This window comes from Equus asinus, chromosome 22 (genome assembly GCF_041296235.1).
Source record: "Equus asinus isolate D_3611 breed Donkey chromosome 22, EquAss-T2T_v2, whole genome shotgun sequence".
NCBI classification, from domain to species: Eukaryota; Metazoa; Chordata; class Mammalia; order Perissodactyla; family Equidae; genus Equus; species Equus asinus.
In genome coordinates this window covers 10,050,678-10,069,148 of record NC_091811.1, presented here as the reverse complement: position 1 = coordinate 10,069,148, position 18,471 = coordinate 10,050,678, and the positions used below count along the sequence as shown (strand labels likewise).

At 37.6% G+C, this 18,471-nt stretch overlaps 1 long non-coding RNA gene across 2 annotated transcripts in view; it reads right to left on the bottom strand.

Moving 5' to 3' along the window:
• Positions 1-12,974: 12,974 nt before the first annotated feature.
• Positions 12,975-18,471, bottom strand: part of LOC139041600 (uncharacterized) — a 47,213-nt gene continuing 41,716 nt past the window's right edge. For both annotated transcript variants that reach the window (XR_011497057.1, XR_011497056.1), the window contains exon 3: positions 12,975-15,430. This is a non-coding gene — a long non-coding RNA (uncharacterized lncRNA). The remainder of the gene's footprint in view (positions 15,431-18,471) is intronic.

Below are 18,471 nucleotides of genomic sequence, written 5' to 3'. Positions count from 1 at the left end.
ATCATGGAGCACAGCCTGCAGTCCCATCCAATTCCAGAGTCCAATCAGCAACACTATCAAGCAAGGGAGCCCAGCCAGTGGCCCCACTTGACTGTGGCATCCAGCCAATGACCCCACCTGACCATTAAGTCCAGTTAGTAGCCACACCTAAATGCAGAACCCAGATAATGCACCCTTCCAAGGAGTGAGCTTAGCCAGTGGTGCTAGCAGAACTCAGAGCACAGGCAGTGGCCCCCATCTACTAAGGGACCCTGGCGGCAAGCCCCATCCATGCATGGATGCTACCAGTTGGGCCATCCAGACCCCCAGAGCTGACTGGTTAAGGATTTCCCTGAAGAAGCAAACCTGTAAAGACTGGAAGAGGTGACCATTTCCACAACTGTACAGACACCAGCACAAGGATACAAGGATCATGAAGAATCTGGGAAACACCAAAGGAAACTATCCAAGCTCCAATAACTGACCCTAAAGAAATCTATGAATTGGCTGACAAAGAATACAAAGTAATCCTCTTAAAGAAGTTCAGTGAACTACAAGAATACACAAATAGACAACTAAATGAAATTAAGCAAACACGAACAAAATGAGAAGTTCGACAAAGAAAGAGTAACCAATAAAAGAAACACAACAGGGGCTGGCGTGATGGTGTAGCGGTTATATTTGTGGCTCCGCTATGGCAGCCTGGGGTTCACCTGCTTCGGATCCCAGGTGCAGACCTAGCACTGCTTATGAAGCCATGCTGTGTCAGGTGTCCCACATATAAAGTGGAGGAGGATGGGCACAGATGTTAGCTCAGGGCCAGTCTTCCTCAGCAAAAAGAAGGAGGATTGGCAGTGGATGTTAGCTCAGGGCTAATCTTCCTCAAAAACAAACAAACAAACAACAACCAGAATTCCTAGAGCTGAAGAATACCATGACTAAACTGAAAAATTAAAAACAGAGCTTCAACAGCAGATACAACAAAGCAAGAAAAAAAGAATCAGTGAACTCAAAGACAAGTCATTTGAAAGTATCCATTCGGGGAGAAAACAGAAAGAAGAATGAAAAGGAGTGAAGAAACACAACAAGACTTAAGAGATATGATCAAAAGAAACAACATACACATTATAGGAATCTCAGAAAGAGAAGAGACAAAGAAAGGGGAAGAAAGACTGTTTAAAGAACTTACAGAGGTTCTGGTTCAAGATGGTGACATAAGAGGATCCTGAACTCACCTTCTCTGATGGACACACTGAATCTACAACCACATATGGAACAACTTTCTCTGGAAAAAAAAAAAAAAAAACCTAAGAACTGGCTGAGCAGCTACAATGCATCAAGCAAATAAGAAAAGGTCCACATTGAAGTGAGAAGAGAGGCTGGGATGTGATGTCACCGTAAGCCACCCCCCAGCGCAGCAAACCACAGTCAGAGGGAGCTCAGAACCTGGAGCTTCTCCCTGAGGATGCAGGATTTGAACCTCACATCTGGAACACCCAACTTTTAAGGCCTGCACCTGAGAGATCAGCCCCCAAAACATCTAGCTTTGAAAACCAATGGGGTTCACATCTGGAAGGCCCACAGGGCTTTAGTGATCTGAGAAATGGCTCTTAAGGGCTTGTGTGCTTGGACTCAGCCTCCCCAGGGCCCAGCAAGGAAGCAGCCAATCAAGGGGCACCCAGACTTTGTGTAGAAAAGGCTCATGTGCTTGTCTTGGAGCATCAGCCTGAAGAGCAGGCATCTGATTTGACACACATTTGGGGGCCTGCTGGGTTGTTCTACGGGGATGAAGACTGGTGGGCACCATCTTTGCACTCTCCTTATGCCTTGCTCTAGCTGGTAGGCGCCATCATTTTTTTAAACTCTAGGCATTTTTTTCTTTCCTGGTGGCCACCATCTCTATGCTGTCCTCCTACCTCATACCCCCTGGTGGACACCATCTTTGTCCTCACCCTCCACCTTGCTCAAGCTGGAAGATGTCATCATTTTTTCTTTTCTCTCTTATTTATTCAAAATTCTTGCTCCATGGATGCCATTTCCACACCCTGCCTCTGCCTCGCTTGAGGCGTTGGATATCAGTTTCATGCTCTCTGCCTTGCTCCAGCTGGCAGCCACCATCTTTTTCTTTTTCCTCTCTCTTTTATTTCTCTTTCACCACTGGCACCATCTCCACACTCTCCCCTTGCCTCCCTCCATCAGGTGGGTGCCATCTTCACACTCTCCTTATTCCATGCTCCAGAGAACTAGTATCTCCAGGAGCGAAGTGTCGTTTTTACCCCAGTTTTATGTTTGGTGCTCTGGTTTTTGTGGTTGTCACTCAGGGGATACCTCTAGATATCCTGGCACTGGTGACCAGCAGGGTACACACTTGCAGTCCCATAGGACTGTATATACTTGCATACTTTAAAAACTATTGCCCTGGGGCCTGGTTTCCAATTAGCCTGAATCCAGGTGCCGACTGAGATCTTCCCCTTTGGGACACTGACGTGTTTTGGCACATGTTCAATTTCTGGAAGCCATAAAAAATAAAATAGGATGTTTGAAAAATCACAAAAGCTTGAGAAACAATCAAGAGCTAGGGCAGGGTTGAGAGATAAGTTTCATGTCCGATGCAAGGCCACTCCTTTAAGACTGGGAGAGGTGGATGTCTTATCTATTACATAGAAACCAACAGAGTCAAGCAAAATGAAGAAACAAAAGAATATCTTCCAAATGAAAGAAAAGATAAAACCTCAGACAAAAACTCTTAATGAAATGAAGATAAGTAATTTACCTGTTGAAATGACCAAAGTAATGATTATAAATATGCTCACCAAACTCAAGAGAAGAATGGATGAACACACTGAGAACTTTAACAAAGAGATAAAAAATATAATAAAGGACCAAATAGAAGTCACAGAGCTGAAGAATACAATAAATGAAATGAAAAATACACTGGAGGGGTTTAACAGCAGACCAGATGAAACAGAAGGAAGGGTCAGTGAATTCCAAGACAGGGAGTGGAACTGACCCAATCAGAGCAACAAAAAGGAAAAAGAATGAAAAAAAGTGAAGCCAGCTGAAGAACTTATGTGACACCATCAAGCAGACTAACATTCACATTAAAGGGTTCCCAGAAGGAGAAGAGAGAGAGAAAGGAGCAGAAAACTTGCCTGAAGAAATAATGGCTGAAAACTTCTCTAATTTGGGGAAGGAAACAGACATCCACATCCAGGAAGCCCACAGAGTCTCAAATGGGATGAACCCAAAGAGACTCACACCAAGACACATAATTAAATTGTCAATAGTTAAAGACAATGAAAGAATCGTAAAAGTTGCAAAAGAAAAAAAGCCATTACATCAAGGAAAACTCATGAGATAATCAGCAGACTTTTCAGCAAAAAATCTACAGGGTAAAAGGGGATGGCATGATATATTCAAAGTTCTGAAAGAAAAAAACTTTGAACCAATAATACTCTACCCAGCAAGTTACCATTGACAAACAGAAATGGCAAGCAATAGGATATATTGGAGCATATGAGGAAGCCATTTGGTGTAAACCTAATTCAGCCCGACTTTGTTTTTCCAAAAGGACCTGACATGGCCATTGAGCATGAATTGTACATCTGCTTTAAACATTTCCTAAGGCAAGAACAAAGGCCCTTAAGAGAAGGGTACAACTTCCCCCCACATTGGCATTTCCTTAAGGATAAGCATCTTTCCTTAGGCTAGGAATTGATTGCTGCACTCGCCTTTGACCACCCAGCTCACCTGTGACCACCCAGCTCAAGACAACAGACCTGCCACCCTGCTGTGTCCACCAAGACAGCGACCTACCTGCTGTGTCCATCAATCGCTGTGCCAACAGAGCAGTCTCCCGTCTATTGTAAAAGCGACATTTCAATCCTATGTGAAACGTCCTCTTTGGGGGTATATAATGGCTCTGTACACCCCACTTCTTTGGTGCCCCTTCTTCCTTCGCAAAGAAAGGCCCTGGGCCATAATCCTCACATTTTAGCTCAGAATAAACTCACCTAAATTTTCATTTATAGATTGGCTATGGATTATTTTTGTGGACACCATTCAGAATTGAGGAAAAGATAAAGGATTTTCTGGACAAGCAAAAGCTAAAGACGTTCATCAGCAATAAACTGGCCTTACAAGAAATATTAAAGGAAGTTCCTCAAGCTGAAAAGTAAAAAGTAAAGATAGTAAATGAATCACTTATAAAGCTAGTATGAAGGTTAAATGACAAAAGAGGTATAAATAACTATAACTACAATAATTAAGAGATACACAAGATAAAGAGATGTAAAATGTGATATCAAGAACATAAAATGTGGGAGGGGAGACTAGAAATGTCGAGCTTTAGAATTCATTCACATTTAAGTTGTTATCAACTTAAAATAGACTGCTACAGATACAAGTTGTTATATGCAAGCCTCATGGTAACCACAGAGGAAAAACCTATGGTGGATACACAAAAGACAAAGAGAAAGGAATCTAAGCATACTACTACAGAAAGTCATCAAATCACAAAGGAAGAGAGCAAGAAAAGAAGAAAAGAACAGACATGAACTATAAAAAGACAGAAAACAATTAACAAAATGGCAATAAGTACATACCTATCAATAATTACTTTAAATGTAAATGGATTAAATTCTCCAATCAAAAGACATAAAGTGGCTGAAAAGATAAAAATTAGGACCCATCTGTATGCTATCTACAAGAGTCTCACTTCAGATGTAAGGACACACACAGACTAAAGATGAAGGGATGGGAAAAGATGTGCCAATCAAATGGAAACCAAAAGAAAGCTCAAGTAGCTATACTTAGATCAGTCAAAATAGACCTTACAACAAAGAGTGTAATAAGAGACAAGGAAGGGCATTACATAATAATAAAAGAGTCAACTCAACAAAAAGATATAACATTTGTAAATATTTATGTACCCAACATAGGAGCACCTAAATATATAAAGCAAATATTAATGAACTTAAAGGGAGAAATAGACAATAGTGCAATAGCAGTTGGGGATTTTGATACCACACTTACATCAATGGATAGATCATCCGAACAGAAAATCAATACAGAAACATCAGCCTTAAATGACATGTTAGACCAGATTAACTTAACAGATATATACAGAACATTCCATGCAAAAGCAACAGAATACATCTTCTTCTCAGGTGCACATGAAGTCTTCTCTAAGATAGATATGTTAGGCAAAAATTGTCTTAAGAAATTTAAGAATATTGAAATGATATCAAGCATTTTTTCCACAGACCACAATGATATGAAACTAGAAATCAATTACAAGAAAAAAAACTGGAGAATTCATAAACACATAGAGATTGAACAACATGCTACTGAACAACCAATGGGTCCAAGAGAAAACAAAAGAGAAATCAAAAAACAGCTTGAGACAAATGAAAATGGAAATAGAATGAACCAAAACTTATGGGATGCAGCAAAAGCAGTTCTAAGAGGGAAGTACATAGCAAGAAAGAAGCCCAGAAATGAAGGATGGGGCAGGCAGAATTAGAGGAAGGCAATCCAAAGGTACAAACTTCCAATTATAAGATAAATAAGGTTTTAATGTACAACATGATGACTGTAGCTAACACTGCTGTATGATGTAGAGCAAAGTTGTTAAAAGAGCTAACCCTAGGAGTTCTCATCACAAGGAGAAAACTTTTTACCTTTTTTTTTTTATCTCTTTTTGCGTGTGTGTGTGCGAGGAAGATTGACCCTGAGCTAACATCTGTTGCCAATCTTCCTGTTTTTGCTTGAAGGAGATTGCTGCTGAGCTAACATCTGTGCCAATCTTCTTCTATTTTATGTGAGATGCTGCCACAGTGTGCTTGATGAGCAGTGCCCAGGATCCAAACCTGAGAACCCTGGCCCACTGAAGTGGAGTGTGAGAACTGAACCACTACACCACAAGGCCAGCCCCTCTCTTTTCTTTTTATTGCATCCTTTTATTGCATGAGAAGATGGATGCTGGCTGAACTTATTGTGGTGATTATTTAATGATATATGTAAATCAAATCATCATTCTGTACACCTAAACTTATATACAGTGATATACGCCAATTATTTCTTAGTAAAACTGGGGGTGGCACAAGAAAAATCTAAAAGAAACAACCCAAATTTACACGTCAAGAAACTAGGAAAAGACTAACTAAGGAAGCCCAGAGTTAGTAGAAGGAAAGAAATACAAAGATCAGAAGAGAAATAAATGAAATAGAGACTAAAAAGATCAACGAGACCAAGAGCTGGGCCTTTGAAAAGATAAAAAAAAATTGACAGGCTTCTAGCTAGACTCACAAAGAAAAAAGAGAGAGGACTCAAATAAATAAAATTATAAATGAAAGAGGGGGCAATATAACTGATAACACAGAAATTCAAAGGATTATAAGAGACTACTATGAACAATTATACTCCAACAAATTGTAGAACCTAGAGGAAATGGATAAATACCCAGAAATATACAACCTCCAAAGACTGAATCATAAAGAAATAGAAAATCTGAACTGACTAATAATAAGTAAGGAGATTGAATAAGTAATAGAAGTTTTCCAACAGAGAAAAGCCTAAGACCAGATAGCTTCATGGGTGAATTCTACAAAACATTTAAAGAATTAATGCCAGTCCTTCTCAAGCTCTTCCAAAAAACTGAAGAGGAGGGAATGCTTCCAAACTCATTTTACAAGGCCAGCATTACCCAGATACCAAATCCACACAAGGACACTACTAGAAAAGAAAATTATAAGTCAATATCTGTGATGGACAGAAATGAAGAGTCTTCAACAAAGTACTAGCAAACTAAGTTCAACACCACATTAAAAGGATCATGCACCACAATCAAGCGGGATTTATCCCTGGGATGCAGGGATGGTTCAACATATGCCAGGGCATGGGGAAAAGGATAGTTGTTAGTGTAAGGGTACAAACTTTCAGTTATAAGATGAATAAGTTATGAGGATCCACACACAGTATGATGACTATAGTTAATAATGCTGTATTGTATACTTGAAATTTGCTAAGAGAATAGATCTGAATTGTTCTCAACACACCAAAAAAAAAGTGAGGCGATCGATGTGTTAAATAATACAATTGTGGTAATCATTTAATGATGTTTATGTATATCAAATAATTACATTTGCACCTTAAATGTATATAATTTTACTTGTCAATTTTACCTCAATAAAACTGGAGGGAGAAATAAAATAAAAAATATTTTTTCCAGAAAGTGGTAAAATACAGGGGTCATAGAAAAATCAATATTCAGAATATTAATGAACTTCTCCAAAGCCACATTGAAAAAAGGAGACAATGGATAAAATGCCTTCAAAATACTGAGTATAAATTGTTCTCAAACTAGAATCCTATATTTAGCGAAATTACTATTCAAGAATAGAACAGGGCTATTTTAATACATGCAAAGTTTCAAAAAGCTTACTTTGATGGGCCCATTCTCAGGACACACTCTGATAAAATGAAGTAAATCCAAACAAAGATATAAACACATGTAAACACAAGACGCAATGCAAAAGTGAACAGGGGAAATCCTCCAGATGTCAGATCCATTACAAGAGAGCACTAGCAATAGAGAGCAACCAATGCAGATCAGAGCAGATCAAAAGCCTCAGGAAGATATTTCTTTAAAAAAAAAAAAAAAAAAGGAAATGAGAGGCTGGTGCAGTGGTGTAGTGCTTAAGTTTGCATGCCCCACTTCAGCGGCCTGGTGTTCACGTGTTCAGATCCTAAGTGCAGACCTACACACTACCCATTAAGCCATGCTGTGGCAGCATCCCACATACAAAATAGAGGAAGATGGGCACAGATGTTAGCTCAGGGCCAATCTTCCTCACCAATAAATAAATAAAGGAATTGGTAGACTATCTGTTGCGCTTAAATATAACAAGTAGAGATTACACAACTAGGGCGACCTTAGGGATAACTTGGTGATAACTACACAGAAAGCTAAGAAACTGGGAGGGAAAGGAATAAATCCAGAAAATACAAAAAGTTATGTACAAAAAGAAAAATGAGATGCCACACAGCTCAGCTGTGAATAGTGCTTAATAGTCCTAGTAATGTAAACATTGAATATTGATGCAACCAAAATTATCTCCATATTGACACAATGAAAGATGACATGCATGCAAATCCATGATGATAGCAAGGGGACAGGTAAAAGAGAGCCAAATCTTCATCTTTGATAGTGAGAATTAAATAGATAACAGAAAATCTGGGAAATAAATATATACGTGTTATTTAGAGATATGGAGTTAAATGTTCAAAGAGTCCATGGAAAGAGTTAACAGAGGTCACCTCCAAGGGACAGGAATAAAAATAGGGGTCTGGGGCTGCTTTTTGTCTTCCTAAAAATTCTTTTAGAACTGTTTGACTTTAAACGTTATGTAGGAACATCTTGGATAAAAATTTAATCTAAATTTTTAAAAGATTAAGGAAATAATTAGACGAACCCAAATTAAGGGATAGTTTACAAAAAACTTAGTTTCAACTCTTCAAGAGCATCAATTAATAAAAATCAAATAAAGGCTGAGGAACCGCCCCAGAGTAAAGTAGACTAAAGAGATTTGGCAACTAAATGTATTAAATGACCTGGGACTAGATTCTGGAATAGAAAAAAAGGTGATTTAAAAGACATAATTGAGATAATTCAATTGTAAATTTTATGAATTTGATAGCTGTATAAGGATTAGGTAAAAGATAGTTCTCTCTTAAAAAATGCACACTAAATTATTTAGAATGAAAAGTAATGCTATGCTATTTGAATTTAGTCTCCAATGGTGCATCAAAAATATATGGTATATGTCAGGCACTATATTGTTTATATTCCATCCATTGTCTTATTAAATACTTATAGTAACTGAATCAAATAAGTTGTACAGCCACTTCTATTTCATGGTTAAAGCAAACGAATCCCAGAGAGGCTCATATATCCAGTAAGTGGCAGAGCCAAGAATTGAATGCAAGTCTGTTCATTTTCCCACTTTCTCATTTTCTCCATTGTTCATTTTCTTTCTTTAATAGACTTTTATTTTGAGAACAATTTTAGATTTACAGAAAAACTTGAGAAGATATTGCAGAGAATTTCCATGTACTCTTCACCCGTTTTTCTTTATTATTAACATCTTACATCACCATGGTACATATATTACAATTAATGAACCAAGACATTAAGTAAACTCCATACTTTATTCACATTTCCTTAATTTTTACCTAAGGTCCCTTTTCTGGTGCATGACACGATCCAGGATACCGTATTACATTTCGTCATCATGTCTCTTAGTCACCTCTTCACTGCACAGCTTTCAAGATTTTCCTTGTTTTTGATGACCCTGACATTTCTGAGGGCTACTGATGAGACATTTTGTAGGATACTCCTCTGTCTTCTGATGTTCTTCTCATAAATAAACTGGGGTTATGGAGTTGGGGAGGAAGGCCACAGAGATAAAGTGCCATTTTATAAAATTATGTCAAAGTTAGATACTATCAGCATGGTTTATCTGTTGATGCTGACTTTAATCACCTGGTTGAGGTAATGTTTGCCAGGTTATACACTATATAGTTATTCTTTTCTCCTTTCCTTTTCATACTGTACTATTTCAAAGGAATCTACTATTTGCGATCCATGTTAAGCAATGAGGAGTTATGCTTCCTTACCTTGAGAGTGGAATATCTACATAAACTGTTTGGAATTCTTCAGTCTCTTATTCCCCATTTACTTATTCAATCATTCACTCATGTCACTGTAGACTGGTGGATATTTATTTATATTTTTGGTTATAATCCAATATGATTTTGTTGCTTATGTTGTCCAGTTTTGACCATTGGGAGTTTCACCTACTCAACCCTTCTTTCTCCTTCCAAACACCTGGCAATTTTTTTACTGTTTCTATAGCTTTGTGTTCTTTACAGAATGTCATATAATTGGAACCATACAATATGTAGTCGTATCAGACTGGCTTCTTTCACTTAGAAATATGCAATTGAGGTTCACCCATGTCTTTTCGTGTTTTGATAGTTAATTTATTTTTGTCACTGAAAAATATTCCACTGTATAGATGTATCATAGTTTGTCTATCCATCTCCTATTGAAGAATAGCTTGGTAGTTTCCAGTTTGGGTGCTCATGAATAAAGCTGCTATAAACACTCATATGTGAGTTTTTGTATGGACATAACTTTTTAACTCATTCGGATAAATACCTATTAGCATGCTTCCTGGATTGCATGGTAAAACTGTTTATTGTTGTAAGAAACTATCTTACTGTATTGCATAGCGGCTGTACCATTTTGCATTCCCACCAGCAATGAACGAAGTTCCTGTTACTCTGCATCTCTGCCAGCATTTAGTATTGTCAGGTTTTTGGATATTAGCCATTCTAATAGGTGTTACTCATATCTCATTGTTGTTTTAATTTGCAATCCCCTAACAAAAAATTGTGTTCAGTATATTTTATGTTATTAATTGCAAGTATGCATTTACATATGCAAATTTAAAAATTATTTAGGAGGTTTGGGGAACCCAGGAAGCAATCCTCTTTTATGAGATGTCTTTTTCCCATTTTTTAATTGGCTTCTCTATTATAGTTGAGTTTTAAGATTTCTTTGTATGTTTTGGGTAAAAGTCCTTTATCAATAGGTTTCCTCTCTATAATGATACTACTTCTCTACCAAAAATTGAGAGAAAACAAGTAACAGGTTCCAGTCCAGGCAGCCATAGAATTAGAGTCAACACAAGACTGAGAAGTTAAAAAGCAATTATCAGGATGACATCAGAAAAAGTGATGGATTAGGCACCTCCAGAAAGCCTGTCTCTCCAGAAAAGCAGTGAATAAACTGGTAAAACCTGTCAGAATGAACTTTATCAGAACATTGAAAACAAATCATAATTTTATAGCAAACAGGTAAACACTTAAGGAAAAAACACCTGAATCCCAGTAAGAGAGCTTCGTGCCATTGTAACTCAACCCAGCCCATTCACTGCCCCCTGGTTGGTGGAAGACTTGGAGACAATAGCCTGCATTCTCAATGTAGATTCCCAGATTCCTAGCAGCAGAGGGAGAAGAATGGACTTCAGTTTCAAAGAATTGTGGTTGTTTCTTGTGACTTGCTTGGTGGTTCCCAGAAAGACCAAATCAAAGAGTTTGCTTTTATTTAATCTACTTCAGACTCTCCCAGAGATGTGACAGCTACCCAGGGGCATTTATCAAAAATATTTGAAGGCAAATGTATTAGCTTCCACTGCCAGGGACAAGGGATAACAGTTGAGGAAAACAATAGACAAATCAAAAAGCTTAGAAGGAAAGCCTGGAGCATGAGACACTTTGGAAAATAAGGGCTTTGAAAAGCACTCACTTACTCCTGGGAATTGAGGAGGCCATACACATGCCATGGGCTGGCATATTCTCAGAAAAAACTTGAGAAAGACATAAGTTCTCCCCTCTGGATGACTTTCAGGCTCTGGAAGGAAGTGAAGGCTATAGTCGAGGTGTAAATGGCCAGGCTCACTGTTAACAGCATCAGCATAACACAAACAGAGCTGTAATAAATGACAAGGGATTTATTTCACCCCGTTTCTAGGGTTTAAGGACATCTCCGTTGAATTGGTAGCTGCCTTCAGTTGCTACACATGACAAAGAATACAGACTTTACAAAATTAGGTCCAAAATTAACTAAACAAACAACAACTACAACAGGGAGCAAAAGCAAACCCTGGGGAGGGGAGATAACCTCATTTTCAGACTTGCCACTTTATAGTATCCACAAGGTCCAGTTTGCAACAAAGTAAGTTATGAGGCATGCAAAGAAACAAGAGATGATTGCCCACACCATGGAAAAAATCAAATTGACAGAAATTATCACTGATGAAGCTAAACTGTTGCTTTTATTACACTAAGACTTCAAATCAACATTTTTAAATATGTTCAAACTGTTAAAGAAAATCAAGTACAAAAAACTAAAGGAAACCATGAGAATTATGTCTCACCAAATAGAGAATATTAAAAAAAAGAAAGTAACTATACAAATGAACCACATAAACAGTCTGGGGTTGAAAATTACAATAATGGAAATGCAAACTTTACTAGATGTGTTCAACAGAATATTCGAGTAGGCATAAGAAAGAACCAGATAGGTCAATTGAAATTACCCAATTTGAGGCACACAATGAAAAAAATGAACAGAGCCCAAGAGAGCTGAAGTCCAACATCAAGCATACCAACTTATGCATAGTGGAAGTTACACAAAGAGAGGAGAGAGAAAAATGGCAGAGATAATATTTGAAGAGATAATTTCTAAGCTTTTTGATTTGTCTATTGTTTTCCTCAACTGTTATCCCTTGTCCCTGGTAGTGGAAGCTAATACATTTGCCTTCAAATATTTTTGATAAATGCCCCTGGGTAGCTGTCTCATCTCTGGGAGAGTCTGAAGTAGATTAAATAAAAGCAAACTCTTTGATTTGGTCTTTCTGGGAACCACCAAGCAAAATTTTCCCAAATTTGATGAAAAACATTAACCCTCATTTCCAAGAAGCTCAATGAATCCCAGGTAAGACTAGCTCAAAGAGATCCACAGCAAAATCTTAAAACTCAAAGACGAAGGGAGAACTGTGAAAGCAGCAGAAGAGATGTGACGTCCACACAAGTGATTCTCAATAAGACTGACTGCCGCTTTCTCATCAGAAACCATAAAGGCCAGAAGGCAGTAGGATGACACATTCAAAGTGCTGAAAGAAAGACTGTCAGTCAAAAATTCTATATCTGGCAAAACTATCATTCAAAAACAAAGAAGAAATTAAGACTTTCCAGTAAACAAAAACAGAGAGTTTGTATGTAGCAGATCTATCCTATAAAAAATGCTAAAAGGAGTCTTCAGGATAAAAAAAGGACATTAGACAATAACTGAATACGCTGAAATATACATGAAGAAATAAAGAACACTAATAAAGGCAATTATACAGATAATTATAAAAGTCAATATGAATTTTTGTTTTATTTGTAACTTATTTTTTCTATATAATTTAAAAGACAACTAGATAAAACAGTAATTATAAATCCATGTTCATGGGCACATAATGTACAAATGTATAAAGATGAAATTTGTGACAACATAAAGAGGGGAATGAAGCTATATAGCAAAATTTTACATATTATTGAAACTAAGTTGGTATTAATTAGAAGAAGAGTGTTATAAATTAATTGTTACAAATGTTACCTGCAATTCCCAGGGTAACCACTAAGAAAATAACTTAAGAGAAGAGAATCAAAATGGTACACTAAAAATTATCTAACAGAAAAGGCATTAATAGAAGAAATGATGGCCCCCCCCAAAAAAAGATATGAAACATACAGAAAATAAATAGGAAAATAGAAGCAAGTCTTTCTTATAAGTAATTACATTACATGTAAATAGATTAAATCCTCCAGTTAAAAGGCAGACATTGGCAGGATGAATAAACAAAAATGATCCAATTAGATGCTATCTACAAGAAACTCACTTTAGATCCAAAGACACAAGTAACTTGAAAGTGAAAGGATCCAAAAGATATTTCACAAAAACAGTAAACTAAGAAAGCTTGAGTGTCTATATTAATATCAGAAGACAAAAACTTTGTTACAAGAGAAAAAGAAGGACATTATATAATGATAAAAGGGTCAACCATCAGGAAGAAACAATTATGAACATATATGCACCTAACAACAGAGCCCCACATACATGAAGCAGAAAGTGGCAGAATTGAAAGGGGAAATACACAGTTCAACAATAACAATTGAAGATATCAGTTCCCCATTACTTTTAATAATTGACAGAACAATACACAGAAGATCACAAGCATATAGACAACTTGAACAATATATATGCCAACTACATCCAACAGACACTCCATGCAAAAATAGAAGAACACACATTTTTCTCAAGTGCACATGGAATATTCTCCAGGATAGACCATATGTTAGCCTATTTAAAAAGTCTGAAATTTAAAATGATTGAAATCAAACAAAGTATCTTCTCTAACTACAATGGAATAATATTAGAAATAAATAACAGAAGGAAATCTGGAAAATTCACAAATATGTGGAAATTAAACAACATTCTCTTAAACAACAAAGTCGGAAAAACTCACAAGGGAAATTGGAAAATACTTTCAGTCAAATGACAATTAAAATACAACATACCAAAATTTAGGGGATGCAGCAATAGCAGTGCTCAGGGGAACATTTATAACTATAAAAGCCTACATTTAAAGACAAAAGAATCTCAAATAAATAAGCAAACATTCTACCTTAAAGAACTAGAAAAAGAAGATAAAACTAAACTCAAAGCAAATAGAAGAAGGAAATAATAAGGATTATAATGGAGATAAGTGAAAATAGAGAATTAAAAAACAATAGAGAGAAGCAACGAAACCAAAAGTTGATTCACAAAGAACAGTAAAATTAATATACCTTTAGCCAGACTAAGAATAAAAGAGAGAAAACTCAAATTGCTAAAATCGAGTGAAAATGAGGACATTACAACTGACTGACTCTACAGAAATGAAAAGGATTAAAATAGAATTTGATGAACAACTGTAGGCAACAGACAGAAAGGGCAAGTTTCCAGTAATATACAACCTATACAAATGTACTCAAATAGAAATACAAAATCTAAAGAGACCTATAGAAATAAAGAGATTAAATTAGTAATCAGGAAAACTTTCCACAAAGCCCTGTTTCAGATAGCTGCACTGCTGAATTCTACCAAACACTTAAAGAAATATTAATACAAATTCTTCACAAACCCTCCCAAAAAATAGTAGAGTGGGAAACATTTCCCAACTCATTCTATGAAGCCAGTATTACCCTGAAATCAAAGACAGACAAAGAAATCACAAGAAAATAAAACTACAGAGCAATATGCATTATAAATATAGAAACAAAAATCCCCCCAAAATACTAGCAAACCAAACCCAGCAGCATATTAAAAGGTTAGACACAATGAGCAAGTGAGATTTATCCCAGGAAAGCAAAGGTAGTTGAAAATATGAAAATCTCAATATAATACATTGTATTAATAAGGTGAAAGAACAAAACCACATGATCATTACAACTGATGCATGTCTTCATCTGCTCGGGCTGCCATAACTGAGTACCACAGACTGGGGGGCTTAAACAGCAGAAATTTACTTCCTCACAGTTCTGGAGGCTGGAAGCTCAAGATCAAGGTACCAGTGGAGTTGGGTTCCTCTGAGACCTTTTTCCTGCCTGGCAGATGGTCACCTTCTCACTGTGTCTTCAGATGGCCTTATACCTCTGTGTGCACACTTTTCGTGTTGCTTCCTCTTCTTATAAACACGTCAGCACTACTGGATCAGGGCCCCATCCTGAAGACCTCAGTTAACTTCAATCACCTCCTAAAGGCTTTCTCCAAATACTGTCACATCATGGGTTAGGGCTGCAACATAGGAATTTGGTGGGGACATATTTTAGTCCATAACAATGCAGACAAATATTTGACAAAATCCAATACTATTCATGATAAAAATATTCAAACTAGAAACAAAAGTGAACTTCTTCAATCCTGAAAAATGTATCTATGCAAAACCCACAATTAACATCATACTTAATGGTGAAAGACTTAAAGATTTCTCACTTAAAATCAGGAATAAGAACAGGATGTCTGCTCTCGTCACTTCTATTCAACATTGTACTGGAAGTTCTAGCCAAGGCAAGCAGGAAAGAAAAAGAAAGGAAAGGTATCCAAATTGGAAAGAATGAAGTAAACTCTCTCTATCCACAGATTACATGATCTTATATATAGAAAATCCTAAAGAAACCACACAAAAAAATATTAAAGTTAATAAACAAGTTTGTCAATCCATAACAATACAGAAAAGTGGCAAAATACAAAGTCAATATACAAAATTCAGTTGCATTTCCATACACTAGCAATGAATAATCCAAAATTGGAATTAAAAAACAATTCTATTTACAATAGCATCTGAAAGAGTAAAAACTAGCAATAAATTTGACCAAGGAGGTGCAAAACTTGTACAATGAAAAATACAAGACATCAGTGAATGAATTAGGATGAATCTTAAACAAAGGAAATCCATGGATTGGAAGAATTAATATTAGGATGGCAATATTACCCAAGGTCGTCTACAGATTCAACGACATCTGTATCAAAATTTCAGCTACCTTGTTGCAAAAACGGACAAGCTCATCCTAAAATTCATATGGAATCGCCAGTGATCCTGAATAGCCAAAATAATGTTAGAAAAGGAAGAACAAAGTTGGAGGACTCACATTCCCAATTTCAGAACTGACTACAAAGCTACTGTAATCAAAAAGTGTGGTACTGGCCTAAGGATAGACATATGGGTCAATAGGATAGAATTGGCAGTCCAGAAACAAACCCTTATATCCCCGGCCAAGTGATTTTCAAAAGACTGCCAAAGCCATTCAATGGGGAAAGAATAGTCTATTCAACAAATAGTGCTGGTACAACAGGATATCCACATGCAAAAGAATGAAGTCGTACCCCTACCACATACCACACGCAAAAATTACCTCAAAACAGATCAAAGACCTAAATGTAGGAGCTAAAGCTATAAAACTTAGAATAAAACATTGCAGTAAATCTTCATGACTTTGGATTGGTCAATGGATTCTTAGATATGATACCAAAAGTAAAAGCAACAAAAGAAAAATAGATAAATTAGACTTCATCAAAATTTAAAACTTTGGTTCATCAAAGGACAACATCGAGATAGAGAAAAAAGTACCTACAGAATTGAATAAAATATTTACAAATCATTTATTTGACAAGTTATTAATATCCAAAGTAGACAAAGAACTCTTACAATTCAACAACAAAGAGGAAAACAACCTTACTTTTTCAATGGGCAATGAGAGTGATGTCAGCATCACAGAAGAGTGAGTTGTTCCCTTTGTTTCTCTCCTCTAAGTTACAACCAATCAGACATCCATTGACCAACAGAAGGTTCCCTACATAGCACAACAGGACACCTAAGAGATCCACACTTCTATACATCTGAAAGTAAATGGACTGGACCTGCAGGAGGCAGTAGAACTAGAGGAGGAGCTCCCCTCCCTGTCCTCCAACAGCAGAGATCCAGGGTGAAGAGACTTATACTGGCGAACATGCCTGCAAGTGGCCACAGTGGGGGCAGAAAACAAAGAGAAAAAAAGCAGGCAAGGCTTTCTCCCTGCCCATCTCCTAGCAGATCCTGACCCCACACCTGCAAACAGTTGTGGCAGGGGTGGAGAAAATGGATGCAGCTTGCTCTCTGCCCACATCTCAGTAGATTCAGCCCATGCAACTATGAACAGCTGTGGTGGGGGCAGAGAAAGTGGGCATGGCTTGCTCTTGCCCATCTTCCAGTGGATCCAGAAAACATGTCCCCTCAGCCTCCCATAGGAGCGGCCAGGTCTTCCAATACTAAGGAATATATACAAAACTCAGATTTTCCCAGGTGAAGCAGGGCCCCCTGACCTGACTTCTCAAAACAGAACAGCTAGCACCAGAGACCAGAGGCAGCACAGAAAGCAGTAACCAAAATGTCTACCTGCTTAGTCCCTAATACACTGTAGCAGTGGCAAGTGGAACCTGTGTCAGAGGCTTCAGGAACCACAGAAGAACCAGTGACCCAGCCCCCAGTGCTGGGATCCCTGACACCAGCTCCACCAGCAGCAGGGGCTGCAAACAAGTCCCTGGATCCCTGGGATCCCAGCAGCAACAGCAACACCCATGAACCCAGCACCCCTAGAAGTAGTACAAACAGCACCCACGGACAACCCAGGATCAGAAGCACAGGCAGTGCACAGGGCAGCAGCACCCAAGCCAGCAGAGAGCCCACAGAGAGCCAGCAGAGGAACATGAAACCCAGGTGACCCTGGAAGCAGAAGTGCTCAATGCCTGGTGACCCCGGTGGCATCACCTGAGATTGCAGCAACATCAGAAGCAGCAAGACACCAACAACGTCAGAGTCACAAGTAGCACAAGGAGGGTACTGACAATACCTCTAGTAGAGGCAATGGAGGGTGGGAAGTGCAGGCTCTCAGGTACAACCAGAAGAAGCTCAGAACAAATGTAACCAAGCCTTACCCAAATAAGAAAGATGTTTACTACCACAAAGGTGCCAGCAGAGGATCAATTCATCAAGCACCATGAGGAACTACAGTAACACAGCAGAACAGAAGGAGAATGACAACTCTCTAGAAATCAAACATGAAGTCACAGAAGATTACAATCTGACAGCAAATTCAAAATAGCTGTCATGAAGGAACTCAATAAGTTACAAGAAAATCCAGAAAGATAGTTCAATGAGCTCAGGAATAAAATTAATGAACAGAAGGAGTATGTCACCAAAGAGACTGAAACTCTAAAAGAAAAAAAAACAAACAATTTCTGGAGATGAGGAACACAATTAATGAGATTAAAAATAATGTAGAAAGTATTAAAAATAGAGC